Source organism: Schistocerca gregaria, chromosome 6 (genome assembly GCF_023897955.1).
Source record: "Schistocerca gregaria isolate iqSchGreg1 chromosome 6, iqSchGreg1.2, whole genome shotgun sequence".
Taxonomy (NCBI): Eukaryota; Metazoa; Arthropoda; class Insecta; order Orthoptera; family Acrididae; genus Schistocerca; species Schistocerca gregaria.
This window is the reverse complement of record NC_064925.1, coordinates 460,283,766-460,302,559: the sequence shown is the minus strand read 5'-3', so window position 1 is coordinate 460,302,559 and position 18,794 is coordinate 460,283,766. Positions and strand designations below refer to the sequence as shown.

At 28.1% G+C, this 18,794-nt stretch overlaps 1 long non-coding RNA gene across 1 annotated transcript; it reads left to right on the top strand.

Annotated features, from left to right (window-relative positions):
- Positions 1-956: 956 nt before the first annotated feature.
- On the top strand, positions 957-17,344 carry LOC126278122 (uncharacterized). Its single transcript, XR_007550649.1, has 2 exons — positions 957-1,729; positions 17,195-17,344. It is a non-coding gene; the product is annotated as an uncharacterized LOC126278122 (long non-coding RNA).
- The last annotated feature ends 1,450 nt before the right edge of the window (positions 17,345-18,794 follow it).

The window sequence follows — 18,794 nt, the reverse complement described above, 5'->3', positions numbered from 1 at the left end:
GTACTTGAGACTTTATCTAGAACTTCTGTTAGTTTATTGAAAAAAGTGTCCACACTACCACTGGGAGATCTATACACACACAAAATGATTAATTTCTTGGTGATATCGAGCCCTGATAATTCAATAGCTGATATTTCAATGTGTTTGTCTTCACTTACTGTACTGAGGTCATGTCTAGATTTGAACTGTGTTCCTTTTCTGATATAAATGCATGATCCTCCACCCCTTGAAGTAGTTCTGCAGTACGAGTTTGCCCTTTCATACAATGATAATACTACATGTTGGATTTCTGTGTCTCTACACCAGTGCTCAGTAATACAAACTACTGTGCAGTTCAAAGACTGGAGCTCAACTTCTAATGCTTGTATTTTATTTTTTATTGATTGCATGTTTTGATGGAGGATTGTTAAGTCTGTGAAATGCCCCATGTTACTCTTTCCGATGGTTTGTTTTTCTTTGTGACATCTGGTATGTGTGATTTTTGAAGTGTTATAATCTGTCTTGTGAGTGATTGTTTCAGTATTTTTTGAACTGCTAGAGATACTCTTTAGGCAGGGGAACCTGTTGTCTGGATTTATCATAAAAAAGTACTAGAATAAAAAATATTGTTGATACTGTTCAGATTATAATGTCTGATGTTTTAAAAATAATTACAATTGGTAGAATTAGTGCAATTTCTACATCAAAAATTAAAAAGATTACTGCGATTAGGAAGAATCGTAGTGAGAATGGTATTCGTGCTGATCTTTTTGGATCAAACCCACATTCGAATGGTGATCTTTTTTCTCGATCATTAATTAATTTTTTGATAGTGTTGTTGCCAGGATTATAACAATTATTGGAATAATAAATCTAATGAAAACTCTTGTAGATAGAATTAGAATTGTTTTTCTTGATTTATATCAAGCTTTCTGATTGGAAGTCAAATGTACTATTTATACTAGAAAAACAATTATCTACCTCATCAATAAATAGAGATATATAAGAATAATCATACTACGTCTACGAAGTGTCAGTATCATGCTGCTGCTTCAAATCCAAAGTGGTGTCTTGGTGAGAATTGATTTATTGAGTGTCGAAGTAGACATGTTGATAAAAAGATTGTCCCAATAATTACGTGTAAACCATGGAATCCTGTTGCAACAAAGAATGTTGATCCATAAACTGCATCTGCAATGGTAAAAGGTGCTTCTCAATATTCATATGCTTGAAGTATTGTAAAGTATAGTCCTAATAACACTGTGAAGAATAATCCTTGTAGTGCTTGAGTATGATTAGATTCTATTAAACTATGATGTGCTCATGTTACTGTTACTCCTGATGCTAAAAGAATAGCTGTATTAAGTAATGGAATTTGTATAGTGTTGAAGGGTTGACTTCCTATTGGAGGTCATAGTATTCCTAGTTCAATTGTTGGTGCTAATCTTCTTCTAAAGAATGCTCAAAAAAAAAAAAAAAAAGAAACGAAAAATAATACCTCTGATGCAATAAATAAAATTATTCCTCATCGTAATCCAATTGATACAAATCCTGTATGTAATCCTTGATATGTTCCTTCTCGGACTACATCTCGTCATCATTGAATTATGGTTAGTAGGGTAATTCCAAATCCAATTATGAATAAGTTAATATTAAATAGGTGGAATCATTTTGCTAGTCCTGATACTAGGACTATTGCTTCAATTGCTCCTGTTAGTGGTCAAGGTCTATAGTCTACTAAGTGGAATGGGTGGTTTGAGTGAGTTGTTAACATAGGTTTAATATACTTCTCTAGAATATAGAGTTCTTAAAATTGAGAAAACATAGGCTTGAATTATTGCTACTGCTGATTCTAGAATAAATAGAAGTATTTGTCCAATAATTAGTAATGAGATTAAGTTTATTGCTATAGATGGTCCTGTGTTTCCTAATAAGGTTAATAATAAGTGTCCTGCAATTATATTTGCTGCTAACCGTACTGCTAATGTACCTGGTCGAATGACATTACTAATTGTTTCAATTAGTACTATAAATGATATTAATGCAGGCGGTGTACCTTGTGGTACAAGGTGTGTAAATATATGATTAGTATGATTAATTCATCCAAATAATATAAATCTTAGTCATATAGGTAGGGCAATTGCAAATGTTAATGCTAAATATCTTGTTCTAGTAAAAATATAAGGGAATAATCCTATAAAATTGTTAAATAATATTATAATAAAAATTGAGATGAAAATGAATGTTGTTCCATTAAATTATTTTGGTCCAAGTAGTGTTTTAAATTCATTAAGTAAGGTAAAGTTTAGTTTATTTCAGATAATGTTAATTCGTGATGGTGTAAGTCAAAATAGTGATGGGATTAATAATAGTCCTAGAAATGTTCTAGTTCAATTTAATGATAAATTAAAGATGTTAGTTGATGGGTCAAATGTTGAGAATAAATTTGTTATCATTTTCAATTTAAGTTTTTTATTTCAATTGTTCCTTTTTCTGCTCTTTTAATAAGGTTAGGCTTAAATGAGAAGAAGTTTATTTTCATTAAACAAGATTAATGTAGCTGAAAATATGATGAATAGTGAGAATCATATAAGAGGGGATATTTGAGGGATTTGGATATAATTTCCCCATCAGAAGTAGTCGTTAATTTACTATTATTTGTTTTAAGAGACCATTACTTACTTTCAGTCATCTGATGAATTTCAAGGTGTACTAATCTTGTTTAGTTACTTTAGATCGACACTCTAATGTTATTTATTTTAACTAACTCCTTAAATTATCTTAGATAATCACTTAATAAATAAATTTACTGAAGTTCTTTCAATTACAATTGGTATAAGTCTGTGGTTTGCTCCACAGATTTCTGAGCATTGTCCAAAGAATAATCCAGGTCGATTTATTATGAATGTTCCTTGATTTAATCGACCTGGCGTTGCATCGATTTTAACCCCTAATGCAGGAACTGCTCATGAGTGTAGAACATCTGATGCTCTTGTTAATACTCGTACTTCTGTATTTATTGGTAGGATTGTTTGGTTATCTACATCTAGCAGTCGAAATCCATCATTTTCTAAGTCTTGTTCTGGTGTTATGTAAGTGTCAAATTCTACGTCTATAAAGTCTGAATATTCATATCTTCAATATCATTGTCGTCCAATGGTTTTAATTGTAATTATTGCATCTACTGAATCATCAAGTAAATATAATAGTCGTAATGATGGAAGGGCAATAAAAATTAATGTAATTGCTGGTAAAGCTGTTCAGATTGTTTCAATTAAATGTCCATGGAGTATATTACGGTTAGTATAGGCAATAAATAATATATAACTTAAGGCATAACCTACAATTACTGTAATTAATAATAATATGACCATAGTATGATAATGAAAGAATGATAGTTGGTCCATTAATGGTGAAGCTCCATCTTGAAGAGATAAATTTGATCATGTTGCCATTATGAATATTTTCTAATAAAAGGTCAAACCTTTATTTGTAGAGCTTAAATCTACTGCACTAATCTGCCATATTAGAATCTAGAGATTAATGGTAATTCTGTGTAACTATGTTCTGCAGGAGGGTTATTTTGTAGTCATTCTGTTGATCTTCTTATGTTAGCTCTAAATATAATTGCTCGGTTTGTAACCATTCTTTCTCATATAATTACAATGAATATAATAATTCCTACAATAGAAATTGTAGACCCAATTCTTGATACTACATTTCATGATGTATATGCGTCTGGGTAGTCTGAGTATCGTCGAGGTATTCCTGCTAATCCTAAGAAATGTTGGGGAAAGAATGTTAAATTTACTCCAATGAATATAATTGTAAATTGGATTTTTAATCATGTATTATTTATAGTTAATCCTGTAAATAGTGGATATCATTGAATAACACCTCCTATAATTGCAAATACTGCTCCTATAGATAATACATAATGAAAGTGGGCTACTACATAATATGTATCATGTAATACAATATCAAGTGATGAATTTGCTAATACTAATCCTGTTAATCCACCAATTGTAAATAGGAAAATAAATCCTAGAGCTCATAATAATGGTGGATTGAACTTGAATTTAGTTCCATATAATGTAGCTAATCATCTAAATACCTTAATTCCTGTAGGTACAGCAATAATTTTTGTTGTTGATGTAAAATATGCTCGTGTGTCAACATCCATTCCTACTGTAAATATATGATGTGCTCATACAATAAATCCTATTAGTCCAATTGATAGTATAGCATAAATCATACCTAATGTTCCAAATGATTCAATTTTTCCTCTTTCTTGACATACAATGTGTGAAATAATTCCGAAACCAGGTAGAATTAAAATATAAACTTCTGGGTGTCCAAAGAATCAAAATAGATGTTGATATAGAATTGGGTCACCCCCTCCTGCAGGGTCAAACAATGATGTATTTAAATTTCGGTCTGTTAATAATATAGTAATAGCTCCTGCTAAAAGTGGAAGTGAAAGAAGGAGAAGTAATGCTGTAATAGCTACAGATCATACAAATAAAGGTGTTTGATCTAAAGTTATACTTTCTGATCGTATATTAATTGCTGTTGTAATGAAATTCACTGCACCAAGAATAGATGATACACCTGCTAAGTGCAATGAAAAAATAGCTAGATCTACAGATGCACCCCCATGTGCAATAGCTCCTGCTAGAGGAGGGTAAACTGTTCATCCTGTACCAGCACCATTATCTACTATAGAAGATGTAAGAAGAAGGCTTAGTGAAGGTGGTAGTAATCAAAAACTTATATTATTTATTCGTGGAAATGCTATATCTGGTGCACCAATTATTAGTGGAACAAGTCAATTACCAAATCCCCCAATTATAATAGGTATTACTATAAAGAAAATTATTACAAATGCGTGAGCTGTAATAATAACATTATAAATTTGGTCATCCCCAATTAGAGATCCGGGTTGACCAAGTTCAGCACGAATAAGTATTCTTATTGATGTTCCTACTATTCCTGCTCATGCTCCAAATAGGAAGTATAAAGTACCAATGTCCTTATGGTTTGTTGAGAATAATCATTTTTGCAGTAAGATGGCTGAATTTTAGGTGGTAGACTGTAAATCTACTTATGAGATGTTTTCTCTCTTACCATATTTAGGTCTTATATTCAATTATGATTCTAGACTGCAATTCTAGAGGTGTAAAATTTTACTAAGGCCTAAAAGATGATTCTTTTAATTATAACTTTGAAGGTTATAAGTTTGATTAACTTAAGTCCTTAGTATAATGAAATTAATGTTGATGTTGAAATCAATCCTATTGTTGAAATTATTACTGTTATAGGAAGAATGATTCTTGATTTTTGGGACTTTATCTTTATATATCACGAATTTTCTGTGTATGATATAATTAGAGCTGAGAATCTAATACGTATATAATAGTAGAGTGTAATTGTAGTTAATACAACTATGATAGTTATAATAGTTGTTATATTGTTTTCTATTAACGATTGTATTACAATTCATTTTGGTAAGTATCCAAGGAATGGTGGTAGGCCACCTAAAGATAGTAAAGATAAGAATATTATGAATTTAATCTCGGTTTTTATATTTCTGGCTGAATAGATCTGATTTATGAAAAATAAATTTATTTGCTTAAATAATAACACTATAATTAATCTTAATAGTGAGTATATAATGAAGTATAGTTCTCAGATGTTTTCTCTGACTGTTAATGATCTAATTATTCAACCTAGGTGTCTAATTGATGAATATGCTAAAAGTTGTCGTAGGGATGTTTGATTTAAACCTCCTATTGCCCCAATAATAATTCTTAAGATAATAATTGTTCAAATGAAAGTTCTTAATTGAATACAATAGGATAAGACAATTATTGGGGCGATTTTTCTCATGTTATTAATGTTAAACAATTATTTCATCTTGAGGCTCCTATTACTTCTGGAAATGAGAAATGGAAAGGAGCAGCTCCAATCTTTAATAATAATCTAGATCTAATTATTATTGATGGGATAAATTCTGTTTCCCATCCCATGGGATATTTTATTTGAATCAGCAAAATTGAAAATAATAGTATTGTCGATGCTATTGCTTGGACAATAAAATATTTAATTGATGATTTGTTTATTATTATATTTTTATTTCTTGTTAGGAGCGGAATAAATGAAAGTAAGTTTATCTCAAGTCCTATTCAAACCCCAAATCAGGAATTTGATGAAATGGACAGGATCGTTCCTATCATTAATGTTGATAGGAAGAGAAGTTTTGTAGAGTTGTTGGTCATTAAAAAGGAGAGGATTGATACCTCTATAAATGGGGTATGAACCCATTAGCTTCTTTACCTTACCTTTTTACATTAAGGTGTATGATGCACGTTAGTTTTTGATACTAAAGGAGGTAGTTTAATTCTATCTTATGTAATTTTAATGAAGGTAATTTTATTTACTTTATTTACCCTATCAAGGTAACCCTTTAATCAGGCACTTCATTTATTTAATACATAAATTGAAAGTTTTTTTTGAAATTCTTTTATGTATTATTTAGTTTAATTAGGATTAATTTATCCTGCTCCTTTATTTTTTATATATATATAATAAATAATTTATATTAATATATTAAATTTAACTAAATTTAAAAAAATTATAAGTTTATTTTATTATTATTAATTGATTATTGTAATACATTTATTTACCTAGGATTATAGCTCCTTATGTTTTTAGCTTAAAATAGGTTATTATAAAATAATATATATAATCATATGTAATTTAATATTTTATATTATTATAATTGGATATAATAAATAAAATTATTAGTTTTAAATATAAAATATTATAATTAATATAAATAATTATATTAATTATAATAATATAATTAATATAAATTATCCATAATTAGATTATTTAACTAATAAATATATGAATTAACTTAATATAAAAAACAGAATTAATATTAATAACATATTATATTAAATTACATTTTTGTATAAAATATATTTATTATATTATTTAATCTTTCTTTATTTATTAGTGAAAAGAAAGATTAAATAAGAAAGAATATAATACATTTATTGCTATACATGTTCTTTATTAATCTTTAATTATATATAATAGAGAAGTTGTTGTGGTCATACGGGGTGCATTTCTTTTTTTTGTTAATGTTTGTGGTTTTTTTCTTTTTTTTCTTTAAATATTTGAATCTTTTATGTTTTCTTGATTGAATAAATTTAAAAATTTCTTATTTTTTATTCTTAAAAGTTTTATTCTTGCTTGTTTATTCACTTTTTCTTTGTATTATATGTAAGTTTTGTTAGACTAAATTTTCTTTTTGCAGTAATTTGATTTAATTATCAAGTGATTTTGGATTTAGCAATTGATTTAGTATCGGCATAATTCGTTCCAGCAGCCGCGGTTATACGATTGATACAAGTGAATATTATTGGTTAAAACAGTTGTTTATACTATTAGGGTTGAAATTTTAAATTTGTAAAGTGAAATGTTAAAATTTATTTGTGGCCCTTTTTATGAATCTGTGAAATTTAAATAATAAACTAGGATTAGTTACCCTATTATTTTAAATGTTAATTATATTTACCAGGGTACTGTTAGATAAGGTCTTTAAACCCAAAGAATTTGGCGGTATCTCATTCCATTCAGAGGAACCTACCCCGTGATTGATAATACACGATTTACTCTACTTAATTTATTTGTTTGTTTATCTCCATTATCAGAGAAGATTTATAATTATAAAATATTTCAGGTCAAGGTGCAGCTTATAGTTAAGAGGAGGTGGGTTACAATAGATTTTTGTTTATATCGGATTTGATAGTGAAATACTTTTAATGAAGGTGGATTTGATAGTAATTTAATTTATTTAATTTAACTGACATTGGCTCTGAGATGTGTACACATCGCCCGTCGCTCTCATTATTGATTATTCTATTTTATTTTAAAGTAGCTTCAATTTAGATGAGATAAGTCGTAACATAGTAGATGTACTGGAAAGTGTATCTAGGAAGAGTTTCAAGGTATAACTTATTAGTAAAGTGTTTCATTTACACTGAAAATTTTTCTGTGCAAATCATAATTTCTTGATTATTTATTTTATTATATTTATTTTTTTTATTTAATTATTTAATACAAATAATTTTATTGGATTTTGTCTTATTATATTTTATAGAATTGATTTTTTAAATTATAGTGTATTGGTAATGTAAGTGTTTTATGAAATATTATTTTAAATTTTTTTAAGTAGATTTTATTTATTGTACCTTTTGTATCAGGGTTTATCAAAATTTTAGTATTTATTTTACTTGTCTCGATTTGGGTTGATTTATAAATAATTTATAGTTAATGTATCATAATTATTATTAAATTATTTATAGAAATGAGATGTTAATCGTTTTCCAAGATATCTAGTTTCATAAGAAAAAAATAATTTTTTAAAGTTATTTGTTTTTATTTAATTTTTTAAGAAAAATATTAACGTATTTATTCTTTAAGGGATAAGCTTTGAAGTTAATAACCTATAATTTCTTTTATAGAAATATAATAGTAAGCTTTAAACCAGCTATCTTTAAGATTACGTTTTAGTTCATTATTTTTTATTTTGATTTTATAAATATTTTAGGTTTTCTATTAAGATTATTAATTTAATTTTAAAATTTTTGTAATAATGATAGAATTAGTATATTTATTTGTATAAAATTTTTACCTTGTGAACTTATTATAAGGAACTAGGCAAAATTGATTTCCGCCTGTTTATCAAAAACATGTCCTCTTTTTAATACTTTGAGGTCTGGCCTGCTCACTGAGCGTATTTTTAAAGAGCCGCGGTATTTTGACCGTGCAAAGGTAACATAATCATTAGTCTCTTAATTAGTGGCTGGAATGAATGGCTTGACGAGAAATCAACTGTCTCTTAATAAATTTTTGAATTTAACTTTTGAGTCAAAAGGCTTAAATTCTTCTTTAGGACGAGAAGACCCTATAGAGCTTGACATTTTACTTTTATATAGTTTTTTGTTTGTCTTTCTATATTTAATGATGATGTTTTGTTGGGGTGACATGAAGAATAGATAAACTCTTCATTATTATATCATTTATTTATTTTTGTTATTTTGATCCATAATTTATGATCATAAGATTAAGTTACCTTAGGGATAACAGCGTAATTGTTTTTAAGAGCTCATATCGACAAAGCAGATTGCGACCTCAATGTTGGATTAAGAAAAATTTTGGGTGCAGGAGCCCAATGATTAGGTCTGTTCGACCTTTAAATTCTTACATGATCTTAGTTCAGACCGGCGTGAGCCAGGTCGGTTTCTATCCTAAGATTATTAATCCATATTAGTACGAAAGGACCATATGGTTAAAATATATTTTGTTATATTGATTAGTATTAATTTATTTACTATTTTGACAGATTAATGTGTTGAATTATAATTCATCTCTGTAGATTTTTTCTACAAATAGTATTGATACTTTATGATTTATTTATATTTATTTTGAATTTTCTTTTATTGGTTATTTGTGTTTTAATTAGTGTTGCCTTTTTAACTTTATTAGAGCGTAAGGTTTTAGGTTATATCCAGATTCGAAAGGGTCCAAATAAGGTAGGTTTTGTTGGAATTCCTCAGCCATTTAGAGATGCTATTAAGTTAATTTGTAAGGAGCAGCCAATTCCTATTATATCTAATTACCTACTTTATTATTTTTCCCCTGTTTTTAATTTAATGATTTCTTTAGCCGTTTGAGTAATTTTTCCTTATTTAACTTATATGTGTTCTTTTTCTTATGGATTTTTATTTTTTTATGTTGTACTAGATTAGGTGTTTATACTGTTATGATTGCTGGTTGATCTTCTAATTCAAATTATTCATTATTAGGTTCTCTTCGTTCTGTTGCTCAAACAATTTCTTATGAAGTTAGTTTAGCTTTAATTTTATTATCTTTAATTATAATAATTGGTAGTTTTAATATGTTTGATTTTATAAACTATCAGCTTTATTGTTGGTTTATTATTATTTCTTTTCCTTTAGCTATAGCTTGTTTTGCTTCTTGTTTAGCTGAAACTAATCGTACTCCTTTTGATTTTGCTGAAGGGGAATTTGTGTTTGTTTCAGGATTTAATATTGAATATGGTGCGGGTGGATTTACTTTAATTTTTTTAGCTGAATATACTAGAATTGTTTTCATAAGAATATTATTGGCTTTAATTTTTTTAGGCGGTGATTTTTATTCTTTTATATTTTTTATTAAGCTTGCTATTATATCTTTTGGTTTTATTTGGGTTCGTGGAACATTACCACGGTTTCGTTATGATAAATTAATGTACTTAGCTTGAAAAAGTTTTTTACCTTTATCTTTAAATTTTTTTATTTTCTTTGTTGGTTTAAAGATTTTATTGATCTCATTTGTTTAGTGAAATTTTTTGAGAAAAGTTAATAGAAGAGTTAAACTTCTGATTTTATGTTTTCAAAACATATGCTTTTCCTAAGCTAATTAACTTTTTATTCCTTAATTAATTTATCTCATGCGACATGGACATTAATTAAGAAGTATTTAAAGTAGATAATTGTTAAGATTTGACCTGTTATAATATAAGGTTCTTCAACAGGTCGTTTACCAATTCACGTTAGTAAGCATACAACAACTACTATAATTCAGATTAAAATTTGATTAATAGGGTAAAATTGAATGCCTCGGAATGGTGTTTTATTATAAAATGGTAAGATTATTAAGATTCTAATTGATAAAAATAATGCAATAACACCTCCTAGCTTATTTGGAATTGATCGTGAAATTGCATATGCAAATAAGAAATTTCACTCTGGTTGAATGTGAACTGGTGTTACTAATGTGTTGGCTGGTACAATGTTGTCTGGATCTCCTAATAGGTAAGGATTGATTAAACATAGTATAATTAATAATGATGTAATTAATACAAATGTAATAGAAACCTTAAAGGTAAAGTATGGATGGAATGGAATTTTTTCAATATCTCCATTTAGTCCAAGAGGATTATTAGATCCTGTTTGGTGAATAAAAAATAAATGAATTGCTGCTATAGCAGCAATAATAAATGGTAATACAAAATGGAATGTGAAGAATCGATTTAATGTTGCATTATCAACAGCGAATCCTTCTCATACTCATTGGACTAAATCTGTTCCTAAGTATGGGATTGCTGATAATAAATTAGTAATTACTGTTGCACCTCAAAAAAGATATTTGGCCTCAGGGTAAGACATATCCTATAAATGCAGTCTCTATAACTAAAAATAAAATCACTGTACCAATTATTCAGGTATGTATATATATATAAGATCCGTAGTAAATTCCCCGTCCTACATGTAAGTAAATACAAATAAAAAATATAGATGCTAAATTTTCATGTAAGGTTCGTATAATTCAACCATTATTTACGTCTCGGCAGATGTGTACTACACTACTGAATGCTATTTCAATATTTGATGTATAATGTATAGCTAAAAATAGTCCAGTTACGATTTGAATTACCAAACATAACCCTAATAGGGATCCAAAATTTCATCAAAATGAAATATTTGTTGGGGCAGGTAAGTCAATTAAAGAGTTATTAATAATTTTATTTAAAGGATGTCTTAATCGTAAGGGTTTATTCATTAGTAATTTATCTTATTTTACGAATAGGTCCCTGATTAATATTAGTGATTTTAACAACTGCTAGTAGTGCTAAAAATAAATAAATTATTATTATTATTGTAATAATGAATGTTGGTCTGTTATATAATTTTTCTAAAGATATTGTTATTTCTTGATTATTGATTGAATTATCAATATTTATAGTTTCGTTGTTTTTGAAAAAGTCTATAAATATTGATATATTTAGAATAATTAATGTTGATATGATAAATGCTCATATTGTTAATGTAATGATTATAGTAATTGATTTAGGCTGAAATATTTCGTTTGATGCAATTCTTGTAATATAAATAAATAATACTAATATACCACCAAGAAATGTTAAAAATAAAATAAATGATAAACAATATCTTTCTATTATTGTTCCTGTTATTAATCCAACTAGGAAGGTTTGAAGGATAATAAAAAGCATTATTGATATTGGGTGTCTTAATTTAATAAAATTAATATATATTACATTTGATAATGATATAATTATTATTTTGATCATTTCAGGGGTTAGTTTATTTAAAATATCGGTTTTGGGGACCGATGATGGAAGCTTTTCCACCTCTGAAGTTTTAAAAGTGGGGGCTTGACTTATTTCCGTTTTACAAGACCGGCGTTTTTTTTAAACTATTAAAACTAATGTTTATATTCTCTATTTTTACTTCTTTATTGATTTATTTTGTTGGTGTTTATGTTTTTTCTTCTAAACATAAACATTTATTAATGGTTCTTTTGAGATTAGAATATATTGTTCTTTCTTTGTTTATATTAGTTATTGTTTTTCTTATTGAGTTTGATTATGATAATTTTGTTCCTGTTATTTTTTTAGTTTTTTCTGTTTGTGAGGGTGCTTTAGGTTCTTTCTATTTTAGTTTCAATAATTCGTTCTCATGGTAATGATTTTTTTAATCTTTTGGTTTATCTTTATGTTAAAGTATTTATTTATAACTATTTTTTGATCCCTCTTTGTTTATTAAATAATTGTTGATGGTTGGTTCATTCTTTAATGTTTCTGTCGAGTTTTGTTTTTATAATTTGTGTTTATTCATATGCTGATTTGAATATAATTAGATATTATTTTGGTATTGATTATTTTTCTTTTAGTTTAATTTTGCTTAGTTTTTGGATTTGTTCTTTAATAATCACTGCTAGAGGTTCAGTTTATTTAAGTTCATATCGTTCTAATTTTTTTGTTTTTATGGTTTTAATTTTAATAATTATGCTTTACTGTTCATTTGCTAGATTAAGTCTTCTTTTTTTTATATTTTTTTTTAGGCTAGATCAGTTCCTACTTTACTTTTAATTTTGGGTTGGGGTTATCAGCCTGAGCGTTTGCAGGCTGGTGTTTATTTAATTTTTTTATACTTTGGTTGCTAGATTACCTTTATTATTAGTCTTATTTAAGGTTTATGATTTTTCTAATACTTTATATTTTCCTTTATTATTTGATTTTGGTTCTTATTATTTTATGTTTTATGTATTTATAATTTTGGCTTTTTTAGTTAAGATACTTATATTTTTGGTCCATTTATGACTTCCTAAGGCCCATGTAGAGGCCCCCATTTCAGGTAGAATGATTCTTGCTGGTGTTTTATTGAAGTTAGGTGGTTATGGTATTTTTCGTGTTATAAAGGTTATTTCTTATTTAGGTTTAAAGTTTAATTATTTTTGATTATCTTTAGGTTTATCTGGGGGTGTTATTGTAAGATTTATTTGTTTTCGTCAGGTTGATTTAAAGTCTTTAATTGCATATTCTTCTGTTGCTCATATAAGAATGCTTATTGGTGGATATATGACTATGAATTGGTGAGGTTGTGTAGGTTCTCTTTCTCTAATGGTCGGTCATGGTTTATGTTCTTCTGGTTTATATTGTTTATCTAATATTATTTATGAACGTTTAGGTAGACGAAGATTATTAATTAACAAGGGTATAATTAATTTGATACCAAGAATGGCTTTATGATGATTTCTTTGAAGATCATCAAATATGGCTGCTTCTCCTTCTTTAAATTTGGTAGGTGAAATTAGATTATTAAATAGAATTATATCTTGATCTTCTTTTAGATTCTTTGCTTTGATTTTTTTATCTTTTTTAGAGCTGTTTATACTTTGTATATATATTCTTATTCTCAGCATGGTAATTATTATTCTGGTTTTTATACTTGTTCTCTTGGTAATTTTCGTGAATATCATCTTTTACTTTTACTTTGATTGCCTTTAAATATTCTCTGTTTAAAGGGTGAATATTTCTTTGTTTAGGTTGCTTAAGTATTTTAATTAAAAATATTGTTTTGAGGAATCAATGATATGAAGTTTTTCATCTTAGGCCGTGAATTTATTTTCTATTTGTTCTTTAAGTTTTTTCCTTTGTTTTTTTCGAGAACTATAATTTTTATTTTAGGTATTTATTATTTAATAATTGATTATAGAGTTATTGTTGAGTGAGAGCTTTTCAATTTAAATGGTTCTATAGTTGTTATAACTTGAATTTTGGATTGAATATCTCTTATTTTTATGTCTTTTGTTATACATATTTCTTCTTTGGTTATTTATTATAGAGAGGATTATATGTCTGGTGAAAAGAATATAAATCGTTTTATTATTATTGTTTTAATATTTATTCTTTCCATAGGTTTTTTAATTATTAGCCCTAATTTAATTAGAACTTTATTAGGTTGAGATGGTTTAGGTTTAGTTTCTTATTGTTTAGTTATTTATTATCAAAATGTAAAATCTTATAGTGCGGGTATATTAACTGCACTTTCTAATCGTATTGGTGATGTTGCTATTTTGATTTCTATTGCATGAATGTTAAATTTTGGTGGTTGAAATTATAATTATTATTATGATTTTATTTCTAATTCTTTTGAAATAAAACTCATTACTATATTAATTGTTTTAGCAGCTATAACTAAGAGAGCTCAGATTCCTTTTTCATCATGACTTCCTGCTGCTATAGCAGCTCCTACCCCTGTTTCTGCTTTGGTTCATTCTTCTACTCTTGTTACTGCTGGTGTTTATTTATTAATTCGTTTTAGACCAATGTTAGATACTTATAATTGTGGTTGATTTTTACTTTTAATTGGTTGTATAACTATATTTATGGCTCTATTGGGCGCTAATTTTGAATTTGATTTGAAGAAGATTATTGCTCTTTCTACTTTAAGACAACTTGGTTTAATAATAAGAATTTTAGCTATGGGTTATCCAAAGCTTGCATTTTTTCATTTATTGGCTCATGCTTTATTTAAGGCATTATTATTTATATGTACAGGTTCAATAATTCATAATTTAAAGGATTCTCAGGATATTCGTTTTATAGGATCAATTGTTAATTTCATACCTTTAACTTCAGTTTGTTTTAATGTTTCTAGTTTATCTTTGTGTGGTATACCTTATTTAGCGGGATTTTATTCAAAGGATTTAATTCTTGAGATGGTTTGTTTTAGATGAATTAATTGTTTAATTTTTTTTCTACTGGTTTAACTGCTTCTTATTCTTTTCGTTTGTTTTATTATTCAATATCTGGTGATAATAATTTTTATTCTAGATTTTCTTTTGATGATAAGGGTTATTATATTTCGTTTGGAATAATTGGTCTATTGTTTGTTGCTGTTTTTGGTGGTAGTCTTTTATCTTGATTAATTTTTCCTATTCCTCATGTGATTGCTTTACCTTATTATTTAAAGTTTTTAACTATTACAGTCGTTATTTTAGGTGCTTATTTAGGATATCTTATTTCTAATTTTGATTTTTCTCATAATTTATTTTCTTTAAGTATACTTTCTTTTGTCAGATTTGCCGGTTCTATATGATTTATACCTTTTCTTTCAACTAAGTTTATTAGATATATTCCTTTAAAAATAGGTTATTATTCATCTAAGTCATTTGATTATGGTTGAGGTGAATTACTTGGTGGTCAAGGATTATATAGATTATTTATTTATTTAATTGGTTATATTCAAGGTTGATATGATTCTAATTTCAAGATTTATCTTTTAACTTTTATTTTTGAATATTTATTTTAGTAATATTATTTTTCGTTTACTTAAATAGCTTATAATTAGAGCGTGACACTGAAGATGTTAAGGAAGTATTTTTACTTTTAGGTATTTATAAATATAGATATATTATTTTTACAGTGAAAATGTAATGTTTTATTTAAACTATATAAATTTTAGAAATGTTAACGGAGTTTAACCGCTAATATAAAATAGTTAGCAGCTTTCATATTGGCTTTACATTTCCTTAATTGGAACTATTATAGTTCAATTATATTATTAACAGTAATACGCCTCTTTTTGGCTTCAATTAATAAGAATAAGGGTAGTACATACCAATCTTCCAGGTCGAAACTGACTGCAATATTTCGCTTCTTATTCTATTTAAGGTTGATTGATAATATCAATACTTTTTGAATGCAACCCAAATGTTATGTTTAACTACAACCCTTTATTCTGCTCATTGTAATGCTCCTTGATTTCATTCATGGTATAGTCCACCTAGTAGTACTAGAATAAAAATTATTGTTGATACTGTTCAGATTATAATGTCTGATGTTTTAAAAATAATTACAATTGGTAGAATTAGTGCAATTTCTACATCAAAAATTAAAAAGATTACTGCGATTAGGAAGAATCGTAGTGAGAATGGTATTCGTGCTGATCTTTTTGGATCAAACCCACATTCGAATGGTGATCTTTTTTCTCGATCATTAATTAATTTTTTGATAGTGTTGTTGCCAGGATTATAACAATTATTGGAATAATAAATCTAATGAAAACTCTTGTAGATAGAATTAGAATTGTTTTTCTTGATTTATATCAAGCTTTCTGATTGGAAGTCAAATGTACTATTTATACTAGAAAAACAATTATCTACCTCATCAATAAATAGAGATATATAAGAATAATCATACTACGTCTACGAAGTGTCAGTATCATGCTGCTGCTTCAAATCCAAAGTGGTGTCTTGGTGAGAATTGATTTATTGAGTGTCGAAGTAGACATGTTGATAAAAAGATTGTCCCAATAATTACGTGTAAACCATGGAATCCTGTTGCAACAAAGAATGTTGATCCATAAACTGCATCTGCAATGGTAAAAGGTGCTTCTCAATATTCATATGCTTGAAGTATTGTAAAGTATAGTCCTAATAACACTGTGAAGAATAATCCTTGTAGTGCTTGAGTATGATTAGATTCTATTAAACTATGATGTGCTCATGTTACTGTTACTCCTGATGCTAAAAGAATAGCTGTATTAAGTAATGGAATTTGTGTAGGGTTGAAGGGTTGACTTCCTATTGGAGGTCATAGTATTCCTAGTTCAATTGTTGGTGCTAATCTTCTTCTAAAGAATGCTCAAAAAAAAGAAACGAAAAATAATACCTCTGATGCAATAAATAAAATTATTGCTCATCGTAATCCAATTGATACAAATCCTGTATGTAATCCTTGATATGTTCCTTCTCGGACTACATCTCGTCATCATTGAATTATGGTTAGTAGGGTAATTCCAAATCCAATTATGAATAAGTTAATATTAAATAGGTGGAATCATTTTGCTAGTCCTGATACTAGGACTATTGCTCCAATTGCTCCTGTTAGTGGTCAAGGTCTATAGTCTACTAAGTGGAATGGGTGGTTTGAGTGAGTTGTTAACATAGGTTTAATATACTTCTCTAGAATATAGAGTTCTTAAAATTGAGAAAACATAGGCTTGAATTATTGCTACTGCTGATTCTAGAATAAATAGAAGTATTTGTCCAATAATTAGTAATGAGATTAAGTTTATTGCTATAGATGGTCCTGTGTTTCCTAATAAGGTTAATAATAAGTGTCCTGCAATTATATTTGCTGCTAACCGTACTGCTAATGTACCTGGTCGAATGACATTACTAATTGTTTCAATTAGTACTATAAATGATATTAATGCAGGCGGTGTACCTTGTGGTACAAGGTGTGTAAATATATGATTAGTATGATTAATTCATCCAAATAATATAAATCTTAGTCATATAGGTAGGGCAATTGCAAATGTTAATGCTAAATGTCTTGTTCTAGTAAAAATATAAGGGAATAATCCTATAAAATTGTTAAATAATATTATAATAAAAATTGAGATGAAAATGAATGTTGTTCCATTAATTGATTTTGGTCCAAGTAGTGTTTTAAATTCATTAAGTAAGGTAAAGTTTAGTTTATTTCAGATAATGTTAATTCGTGATGGTGTAAGTCAAAATAGTGATGGGATTAATAATAGTCCTAGAAATGTTCCAGTTCATTTGTCATTTCTGGAATCCCAGAATCTGCTCTGTAGGAATCAACATGGATTCCGGAAACAGCGATCGTGGAGACCCAACTCACTTTATTTGTTCATGAGACCCAAAAAATATTAGATACTGGCTTCCAGGTAGATGCCATATTCCTTGACTTCCGGAAGGCGTTCGATTCGGTTCTGCACCGTCGCCTGATAAACAAAGTAAGAGCCTACAGAATATCAGACCAGCTGTGTGGCAGGATTGAAGAATTTTTAGTAAACAGAAAACAGCATGTTGATGTCAATGGAGGACGTTAAAGTAACCTCTGGCATGCCACAGGGGAGTGTTATGGGACCATTGCTTTTCACAATATATGTAAATGAGCTAGTACATAGTGTCGGAACTTCCATGTGGCTTTTCGCAGATGATGCTGTAGTATACAGAGAAGTTGCAGCAATAAAAAATTTCAGCGAAATGCAGGAAGATGTGCAGCGGATAGGCACTTGGTGCAGGGAGTAGCAACAGACCCTTAACATAGACAAATGTAATGTATTGTGAATGCATAGAAAGAAGGATCCTTTATTGTAGGATTATATGATAGCAGAACAAACACTGGTAGCAGTTACTTCTGCAAAATATGTAGGAGTATGCATACAGAACGATTTGAAGTGGAATGATCATATAAAATAATTGTTGGTAAGGCGGGTGGCAGGTTGAGATTCATTGGGAGAGTCCTTAGAAAATGTAGTCCATCAATAAAGGAGGTGGCTTACAAAACACTCGTTCGACATACACTTGAGTATTGCTCATCAGTGTGGGATCCGTATCAGGTCGGGTTGACAGACGAGATAAAGAAGATCCATAGAAGAGCGGCGCGTTTCGTCACAGGG